The sequence below is a fragment of the Oncorhynchus kisutch genome, linkage group LG21 (assembly GCF_002021735.2).
Source record: "Oncorhynchus kisutch isolate 150728-3 linkage group LG21, Okis_V2, whole genome shotgun sequence".
Lineage (NCBI taxonomy): Eukaryota > Metazoa > Chordata > Actinopteri > Salmoniformes > Salmonidae > Oncorhynchus > Oncorhynchus kisutch.
The window spans coordinates 18849519-18860501 of NC_034194.2; positions in this window are offsets into that span (position 1 = coordinate 18849519).

Consider the following 10983-nt stretch of genomic DNA (forward strand, 5'->3'; position numbering starts at 1 on the left):
TCCTATAAAAATGGTAGATGATCAGATACTCAACAAGAAGGTCTGCGTCACCTGAGTGGGTTGATTCACTGATGTGGTCATCCTGTCTGGGTTGGCGCCCCCCCTTGGGTTGTGCCTGGGCGGAGATCTTTGTGGGCTATACTCAGCCTTGTCTCAGGATGGTAAGTTGGTGGTTGAAGATATCCCTTTAGTGGTGTGGGGACTGTGCTTTGGCAAAGTGGGTGGGGTTATATCCTTCCTGTTTGGCCCTGTACGGGGGTGTCCTCGGATGGGGCCACAGTGTCTCCTGACCCCTCCTGTCTCAGCCTCCAGTATTTATGCTGCAGTAGTTTATGTGTCGGGGGCTAGGGTCAGTTTGTTATATCTGGAGTACTTCTCCTGTCCTATTCGGTGTCCTGTGTGAATCTAAGTGTGCATTCTCTAATTCTCTCCTTCTCTCTTTCTTTCTCTCTCTTGGAGGACCTGAGCCCTAGGACCATGCCCCAGGACTACCTGACATGATGACTCCTTGCTGTCCCCAGTCCACCTGGCCGTGCTGCTGCTCCAGTTTCAACTGTTCTGCCTTATTATTATTCGACCATGCTGGTCATTTATGAACATTTGAACATCTTGGCCATGTTCTGTTATAATCTCCACCTGACACAGCCAGAAGAGGACTGGCCACCCCACATAGCCTGGTTCCTCTCTAGGTTTCTTCCTAGGTTTTGGCCTTTCTAGGGAGTTTTTCCTAGCCACCGTGCTTCTACACCTGCATTGCTTGCTGTTTGGGGTTTTAGGCTGGGTTTCTGTACAGCACTTTGAGATATCAGCTGATGTACGAAGGGCTATATAAATACATTTGATTTGATTTGATTTGATTTCATTATTATTGAAACAGGATCCAAGAGGAAAATGTAAAGATCCAGTCCATTTAATATAATTGTCCCGCCATGACCTTAGTTATCTATGTTTTATGTATTATTTTGGTCAGGGTGTGACGAGGGTGGGTATGTGTGTTTTTGTCCTGTCTAGGGTTTTTGTATATCTATGGGTTTTTGCATATCTAGGTCATGTAGGGCTATGGTGGCCTGAATTGGTTCCCAATCAGAGGCAGCTGTTTATCGTTGTCTCTGATTGGGGATCCTATTTAGGTTGCCATTTTCCATTTTGGTTTTGTGTGTTATTGTCTATGTGTAGTTGCATGTCAGCACTCGGTCTATATAGCGGCACGTTTGTTTAGTGTTCTTTCTTTATTAAAAGAAGAATGTATTCATGTCACACTACGCCTTGGTCTCTTCTATATGATGAACGTGACACCCCCCATGTTTAAGAATGGCCTTTTCCCCTTTATTCAGATTACAACCTCTCACTAGCGGTTATTTTAATGAAATCATCTCCAAAATATCGCTATTTTTAAAACAAGCCATAGAAAGTTGGTTGCGATTTCAGTTTCCAGAAAAGACAGAACAAATAATACAACAAATATTGCGGTTAAACTCAATTACACTAATTGATTAAAAAAAACGGTTATTTTACAACAACAAAAAATTTAAAACGGTATGTTTGTAAATGATATCATAAATAGGACTGGGAATTATGTCACACATGCAGCTAACAACAGTATGTGCTCTACCCAAAATTACAACCAACTAATTGCAGCATTACTGCAAAAATAGAAGAGGCAAGTGGAAGGGAGGGAAAAGGAACTTTTCTGTCAGCATTATACGCACACACATGTACAGTGCATGACTAGTCTTCATGTCCCTGCCGCTGAAAAACGTCCCCACAGCATGATGCTGCCACCACCATGATTCACCGCAGGGGTGGTGCAAGACGTGACTCTTGGCATTCAGGCCAAAGAGTTCAATCTTGGTTTATTCAGACCAGCGAATCTTGTTTCTCATGGTCTGTGAGTCCTTTAATTACCTTTAGACAAACTTCAAGCGGGAGTGGCTTCCGTCTGGCCACTCTACCATAAAGGCCAGATTGGTGGAGTGCTGCATAGATGGTTGGTCTTCTGAAAGGTTCACTCATCTCCATAGAGGAACTCTGGAGCTCTGTCAGAGTGACCATTGGGTTCTTGGCCAATTCCCTGACCAAGACCCTTCTCCCCCGATTGCTCAGTTTGGCCAGGTGACCAGCTCTAGGAAAGGTTTTAGTGGTTCCAAACTTCTTCCATTTAAGAATGATGGAGGCCACTGTGTTCCTGGGGACCTTCAATGCTGCAGACATTTTTTGGTACCCTTCCCCAGATCTGTGCCTCGACACAATCCTGTCTCGGAGCACTATGGACAATTCCTTTAACCTCATGGCTTGGTTTTTGTTCTGATATGCACTGTCAACTGTGGGACCTTATATAGACAGCTGTGTGCCTTTCCAAATCATGTCCAATCAACTGAATTTACCACAAGTTGAAACCAATCAAGTTGTAGAAGCATCTCAAGGATGATCAATGAAAACAGGGTGCACCTGAGCTCAATATTCGAGTCTCATCGCAAAGGGTCTGAATCTGCAAAAATATCTAAAATCCTGTTTTTGCTTAGTCATTATGGGGGTATTGTGTGTAGATTGATGAGTTAAATTGTTCTTTTTCCTCAAGGATTCGTCCCTTTTATTCAATTTTCACCTAAAATGACATACCCAAATCTAACTGCCTGTAGCTCAGGCTCCGAAGCAAGGATATACATATTCTTGGTATCATTTGAAAGTAAACACTTTGAAGTATATGGAAATGGGAAATTAATGTAGGAGAATATAACACAATAGATCTGGTAAAAGATTATAAAAAACCTTGGTTAGCGCGCACTGTGCCCGGCCCGCCACAGGAGTCACTGGTGCACGATGAGACAAGGACATCCCTACCAGCCAACCCCTCCCTAAACCGGGCGACGCTAGGCCAATTGTGAGTCGCCCCACCGACCTCCCGGTCACGGCCGGTTACGACAGAGCCTGGCCGCGAACCCAGAGTCTCTGATGGCACAGCTGGCGTTTCAGTAAAGCGCCCTTAACCACTGCGCCACCCAGGAGGCTAACCATTGCATTTCTGTTCAAAATGTTGTATCAAGACTAACAAATGTGCCTAATTTGTTAATTTGTTAATTAATTATTTTTCATGTTCAAAATTGTGCACTCTCCTCAAACAATAGCATGGTATTCTTTCACTGTAATAGTTACTGTAAATTAGACAGTGCAGTTAGATTAACAAGAATGTACATTTTCTGCCAATATCAGATATGTCTATGTTCTGGGAAATTGTTTCTTGTTATTTACAACCTCATGCTAATCGTATTAGCCTACATTAGCTCAACCATCCCATGGAAGGGACACTGATCCCGAAGAAGTAGAATAAGGCTGTAAAGTAACAAAATGTTAATGTAAAATTAATGTAAAATGTATTTATATATATGTATGTATGTCTGTATGCACAGTACTAGTCAAAAGTTTGGACACACCCACTCATTCATGGTTTTTTCTTCATTTCTACCATTTCTACTATTTACTGTATGATAGAATAATATAATTATGTATGATAGTGAATACATCAAAACAAAAAAAATAACACTTATGGAATTATTTAGTAACCAAAAAAGTGTAACCAAATAAAAAAATTATAAAAATTCACACCCTTGCTTTGATGACAGCTTTGCACACTCTTAGCATTATCTCAACCAGCTTCATGAGGTAGTCACCTGGAATGCATTTAAATTAACAGGTGTGTCTTGTTAAAAGTTCATTTGTGGAATTTCTTTCCTACTTAATCCTTTTGAGCCAATCAGTTGTGTTGTGACAAGGTATGCTATACAGAAGATAGCACTATTTGGTAAAAGACCAAGTCCATATTATGGCAAGAACAGCTCAAATAAGCAAAGAGAAATGACATTACATCATTACTTTAAGACATGAAGGTCAGTCAATACGAAACATTTAAAAAACATTTAAAGTTTCTTCATGTGCAGTCGCAAAAAATCTCAAGCGCTATGATGAAACTTGTCCTCATGAGGACTGCCACAGGAAAGGAAGACCCAGAGTAACCTCTGCTGCAGAGGATAAGTTCATTAGAGTTACCAGCCTCAGAAAATTGCAGCTCAAATAAATGCTTCATAGAGTTCAAGTAACAGACACATCTCAACATCAACTGTTCAGAGGACACTGCATGAATCAGGCCTTCATGGTCGAATTGCTGCAAAGAAACCACTACTAAAGGGCACCAATATTAAGAAGAGACTTGTTTGGGCGAAGACCTTTGGTCTGATCAGTCCAAAATTGAGATTTTTGGTTCCAGCCACCGTGTCTTTGTGAGACGCAGAGTAGGTGAAAGGATAATCTCTGCATGCGTGGTTTCCACCGTGAAGCATGGAGGAGGAAGTGTGATGTTGTGGGGGTGTTTTCCTGGTGACACTGTCAGTTATTTATTTAGAATTCAAGTCACACTTAACCAGCATGGCTACCACAGCATTCTGCAGTGATATGCCATCCCATCTGGTTTGTGCTTATTGGGACTATCATTTGTTTTTCAACAGGACAATGACCCAACACACCTCCAGGCTATGTAAGGGCTATTTGACCAAGAAGGAGAGTGATGGAGTGCTGCATCGGATGACCTGGCCTCCACAATCACCCGACCTCAACCCAATTGAAATGGTTTGGGATGAGTTGGACCACAGAGTGAAGGAAAAGCAGCCAATAAATGCTCAGCATTTGTGGGAACTCCTTCAAGACTGTTGGAAAAACATTCCAGGTGAAGCTTGTTGAAAGTATGCCAAGAATGTGCAAAGCTGTCATCGAGGCAAAGGGTGGCTACTTTGAAGACTCTCAAATATATTTTGATTTGTTTAACACTTTTTTTGTTACTACATGATTCCATGTGTTATTTCATAGTTTTGATGTTTTCACTGTTATTCTACAATGTGGAAAATAGTCAAAATAAAGAAACACACTTGAATGAGTAGGTTTGTCAAAAAAATTGACTGGTACTGTATATATATATTATTACATATATATATATGTATATATATATACATACAGTACCAGTCATACAGTACCAGTCCAAAAAACAACTACTACATTTTAGCTAACTATGCGCCGTCTTGGAGGAAGTATAGTAATATATGTGTTTTTCTGAGACCAGGTTTCTTGTTGTGTTATAAGAACAGAGGACAATTATGGGGAGAATTTATGTTGGTGCAATTTTTGTAAAAATATTATGTGTTTGCTCTGAGACCAGGCTGTCTAATTACCCTCCATATGGCTGTGTTGATCATGCAATGCCAACTATGATATCAATTGCTCCCAACAATAATATCAAGATGCTATAATGTTAGCACACTGAAGAAAGGGCAGATGCTTCTCTGTGAACTATATGGGCACTAGTCACATCAACAGTCACCAAGATATGGATGACAAAGGAAGTACATGGAGGATCTGGACAGGGTCACTGGTGTAGAGAGGAGTAGGCAGGAGGCAGTCGCAGGTTTAGATCTACTGAGTTTATTTAAGCACCATAAATCAAAGTGGGACGAAACACAAACTCTGTTGTGCTCAAAATATATCTTCAGGAACAAAAAGGCACAGGGCAAACCCAAAGTGCAAAATCTAAAGTACTCAGGAAATAGTAAGGGAAATTCCTCTCAGGAAAAGAAGTAACATTTTCAATGACCGACAAAGACAAACGGCAGAGGGAGTATATATACAGTGATAGAGTGGGGATTGGAACCAGGTGTGTGTAATGATGACGATACATGTCCAGGGTTGATGAGTGAAGGGTTTTGCCAGCAGTAGGTTCGGCAGCAGCTAGAACGCCGGCGATGCCGAATGCCTGGGCTGGACAGGAGGGGGAGCGAAGGGGAAGGCTGGTGTGACAGACAGGGCAGCTGGATCCTGGACTTCCTGACAGGCCACCCCCAGGTAGTAAGGGTAGGTAACAAGACATCTACCACGCTGATCCTCAACACACGGGCCCCTCAGGGGTGCGTGCTCAGTCCCCTCCTGTACTCCTTGTTCACCCATGACTGCATGGCCAAGCATGACTCCAACACCATCATTAAGTTTGCTGACGACACAACAGTGGTAGGCGTGATCACCGACAACAATGAGACAGCCTATAGGGAGGAGGTCAGAGACCTGGCAGTGTGGTGCCACGATAACAACCTCTCCCCCAACGTGATCAAGACAAAGGAGATGATCGTGAACTGCAGGAAAAGGAGGGCCGAGCACGCCCCCATTCTCATCAACGGGGCTGTAGTGGGCCAGGTTGAGAGCTTCAAGTTCCTTGGTGTCCACATCACCAACAAACTATCATTGTCCAAACACACCATGTAAGTCATGAAGAGGGCACAACAATGCCTATTCCACCTCAGGAGACTGAAAAGATTTGGCATGGGCCCTCAGATCCTCAAAAGGTTCTACAGCTGCACCATCGAGATGCATCACCGCCTGGAATGGCAACTGCTCGAACCTCCGACAGCAAGGCACTACAGAAGGTATTGCATACGTTCCAGCCCAGTACATCACTGGGGCCAAGGACCTCTGCCATGCAGGACCTCTATACCAGGTGGTGTCAGAGGAAGGCCCTAAAAATTGCCAAAGACTCCAGCCACCCAGGTCATAGATTGTTCTCTCTGCTACCGCACGGCAAGCGGTCTACGTCCAAAAGTCTTGTTAACAGCTTCTACTTTTTTTTTCTAATTTTTTGACATATTTTCTTTCTGTTTTATTTTTTACTTCAGTTTATTTTAGTAAATATATTCTTAACACTTATTCTTCTTAAAACTACATTGTGGTTAAGTGCTTGTAAGTAACCATTTCACTGTAAGGTCTCTACCTGTTGTATTTGGCACAAGTGACAAATAAAATTGGGTTAGATTTGATTTTCTCTGACCTCTGAGTGAACCTTTTGCCTGGGTCCTTCTCTCCTTGTACTTCAAGGCCCATACAGAGTAAATGATCCAGCTGCTCTATGGTTCCAACAGAAACCTCTTAATTGCTTCGGTCCACTTTGGTCTATTATCGTCCTATCTCAGTGATTGTCTAAGTCTTATTATGCTCCACTGATGTTTTCTAATACTCAGTGAATGCACAAAATGTTGTGATCTTGGATGGGATCCTAATAGCCAGTAAATCAATGGATGGGTAAACTAGAATCCTTTGTTTGGAAAAGGTTCTGACAGCAGTTTGTTACTTAATAAATTGGGTTCCACTTCCAGCTGGACTTGAAAAAGCTCTATCTTTAGAAAATGTAGTTGAAAGAGATCTCAGAAAGAGAGAGCGTGTGAGAGCGACAGAGACAAACATCTGTTTTTGCTTCAATCCATAATCACAAGGTAAGAAGTTGTCTCTACCCGCTGTGAAATGACCTTTTGTCTTGGAGATCTAACCATATGATGTAAGCTCCTATGCAGACAGCGTCTGTAATGTGAGCTGCACACATTTTGGTTTTTCATTTGTTTTAAATATTCCATTCTATTTGTCGGGGAAGATTTAGGCTTTCTGATCATTTAGCAATAATAAAAACATTCACTTTACCGCCCACACCCAGAATTGTTCTTGTTGCCTCAGGGCAACGCTGCGACATAAAGGTAATAAAACACCAAGGAAAATGTGATATTTTCAGAACATTTATTAAGTGAAACATACTAGAAACATGCACTATTTTTATAAGAAAATACAAATTGGGAATAAACCAGTATTCCACTACCTCTCAAACCTATGGTTCATTTTCCCTCACTGTCACTGTCCTCAAGCTCACTTTCCTCACTATCAGAGGGTATGATCCTAACTGTTCCAAAAAGTCAGTTAAGAACAAATTCTTATTTTCAATGACGGCCTAGGAAAAGTGGGTTAACTGCCTGTTCAGGGGCAGAACAACAGATTTGATCTTGCAACCTTTCGGTTACTAGTCCAACGCTCTAACCAATTAGTCTCCTTTCGCTCATAGAATGTCTCTGTGTCCATTGCCTGTGAATGTCAGTGGATATGTTGGAAAAACATTGACCAAGGCCATCATTTTACATCAAATGATATGTCTTTCATTGAGCATGATATTGGCCTGAAAAGTAACCTAACTGTACATCGTTGCCCCGAGGCACCAAAAAGAGAACTACATTTTTTGAATATATCTAAAAGAAAAATATGTTCATAACCTATCAAATATGCTTCTTAAGATGTTCCTACACAAGTGCATATGATTTTATTGTCACGTTCTTTATTTAAACATGCAAAGCAATCAAATGTATCTTACCCTTTGCTCACACCATGTGGTCGTGTCGCTCTGCGATTGATACATCACATCAACTTTTGCACCTCATTGGATTGTGTACAGACATGTCATCACATATTGTTTAAGCCATCTTTGATTGAGCTTTACAACAATGTTACTGGCGGCCATCCTGTAATAACCTAAATTCCAATCCAGTTTCATGACTTTAGAAACAGGGGCCATTTTGTTTCAATTCATAGCAGTTTTATGTTGATATAATCTGTTATCAAATAAATAGCCTGGCCACTGATTAATGGGAAGTTCATGACTGCTTTGGTTTTTCAGTGATGCAGAGAGATGCCATCTTTGGCTCTAGTTTAGAGGTCACTATTTTTAACACTTTCAGTGTTTACATCCATACAGATGTTGATGCCTGCATGTTTCTAATAGCAGCTGTGATTCAGCTGTTTGTAGAGAGATCTTTTAATGATGTGTCTAAAGGTCAAGAGCAATTACTGAAGTTACGTGATGTTAACTATGTAAATAGGACATTGACTTACTGTTAAGTAATGTTATGCAGCAGTATTGTAGGCTACATCAAAAAAGCGGTAGCTGGTAACACAATATTGAGCTAAACTGAGGGCATGTGGTTCTAAAGATTGAGAGTGAATATCAAGTTAGGATGTTGAGTCTTCCATTAGCAGATTAGGAAGCCCCAACATAATTCAATTTGTGGAGTTGTGATTTGGGATAGACTATAATGACTTCAAAGAGATTTTGATCTCGAAGCCAAACTTCAGAGACAGTGAAAACAATTGTCCCATGCAGTCATAAGGGACTAGGCTACAACCCAGAATGGTTTAAATGACTTGGAAGAAAAAACAGAACAATGATGAAACAATGAACACACTGAGAACATTGCTTTACTGAAAGCACTGAAGATGACATTTTTCACAATTTATTTTTGCATTTCAAACATTTTGTATCTGGACTGCATCTATTTATCACACTGCAAAGATAATTGATCTACGTTTTGACACACCCAACATGTCCAGTCCTTCGTTTATAGCAGCAGCTACTGAGAACGTACACATCTCAGCATTTCTTACGTCAGATCTACTGCCACCCAGTGGGCACTATGTGAAATTACTAGGAACCTTCTTGATTAATACTGCAGGAGGATACATTACATGATGCTGAGAATCAGCAGAAAATATAGATTACTGTCATTTTTCATTGTCCTAGAATATTTTTTTGCCTTACTGTACATATACCCTGATACTGATGGAAAGCATCCTTGCCAAAGGCACTTGTATCACACAGACACCAGCCATCATAATAATCTTACATCCACCAAACTTAAAGGCATTCCAAACCCACTGCTGTGGTCAGACACTGTATAACAAGGCATGAGCAATTAAAGTGATACAAATCAATAGCATGATTTGCAATCAGTGTTATTTTGGGAGTAACGCAATAGAACATTTCTCAGAGGTAGCAGCTGTTGTCATTCCCAGCAGCAGTTTATCACTGTGGGAGAGAGAGTGTCTACTGCATGTCTCAAGAGATCCCTGTGTTCTGTGGGAAGTGATAGTCACACGTCTGCCTGTGACTGTGTCTCAGTCTGTGAATGACCTTGACTGGTCACATGTACTTGGAAGGAAAGGAGGAGAGGAGGAGAAGGATGGAGGATGAAAGATGAAAGATGAGAGAAGGGAAGAATGGGAAGGGGAGAAGGGGGTGGAAAGGGAGGAGGTAGGAGAAGCTACAGGCCCAGGCACGTCTTGCTCTGCCCTGGTCTGGGCCTGCTGGAGAGTGGGAGAGAGGAGAAGTGGGGGAGAGAGGAGAAGTGAGGGGGAGAGAGAGAGGAGAGGGGGAGGAGACGTGTCTGCCCGCCTAAACACAACAGCATCTCTCACAAGGGCCAGACACCATCACAAATCAACCTTGAGCTCGTCTGGATGTGGATGACAAATCATGTCTGTGGACTTGAGCGTAGACACTAAACTTGGCTGAGTCCTTTTCTATTCTTCACAAAACCAAACATCAGGCCATGAGGACCGATGCCAAGGGCATTATTCAAGTTTGTTTATATATGATCTCATTTATATCCTTCAAACTGGTGTGTCAAGTGCATACCCACATTCGAAATCAAAATGTGTCTTTGCGTGAGAATAACAAAAATAGGAGAGAATTAATATTAAACTGGACCAATTGAGGTCTTGTTGCTAGGACGCTCCAGCTGTAATGTCCTGCACAAATGAACTTTCACCTTTCCTCTTATTTGAAACCACAAATCAGCCCCTGAAGACTGCTGACACAGTGCCAAGGTATGAGTGTGTGCATACAGTAAATATCACCCGAGCAGACATTCAACATTAGGGCCCAGAACTTGTTATTCTCTGTGTGTTTTAGGTGGAGTGTAGCCAGGAATCAACTTTTTCCATTTCCTCCTTTTATATCGTTTCATTTCTGAATGAGCTTATGTAATGATCTTGCGTCACAGGAAAAAATAAAGTGTACTCCTAACTGGAGACATCTGGCCACTGGCCTGGCTTTAGAGCTCAGCTTGGCAACAGGATGATGAGAGCATAAAGTAAGAGGTTTACATTTACAGGGCTCATTAAATAACCCTTTTATAACCTGTTGCATTCAGCACCAACACATCATCAACATTCCCGTACCTGTGCTTGGTCATGATTTTGTGTGAAGCTGGAGCCTGGGACAGTTGTGTTTTGAGCCAAGTGTGGAGTTCATGGATATGTTTTGAATTTGAGCTACAAGGTGTTACAGTAAATGTTTGCATTTGT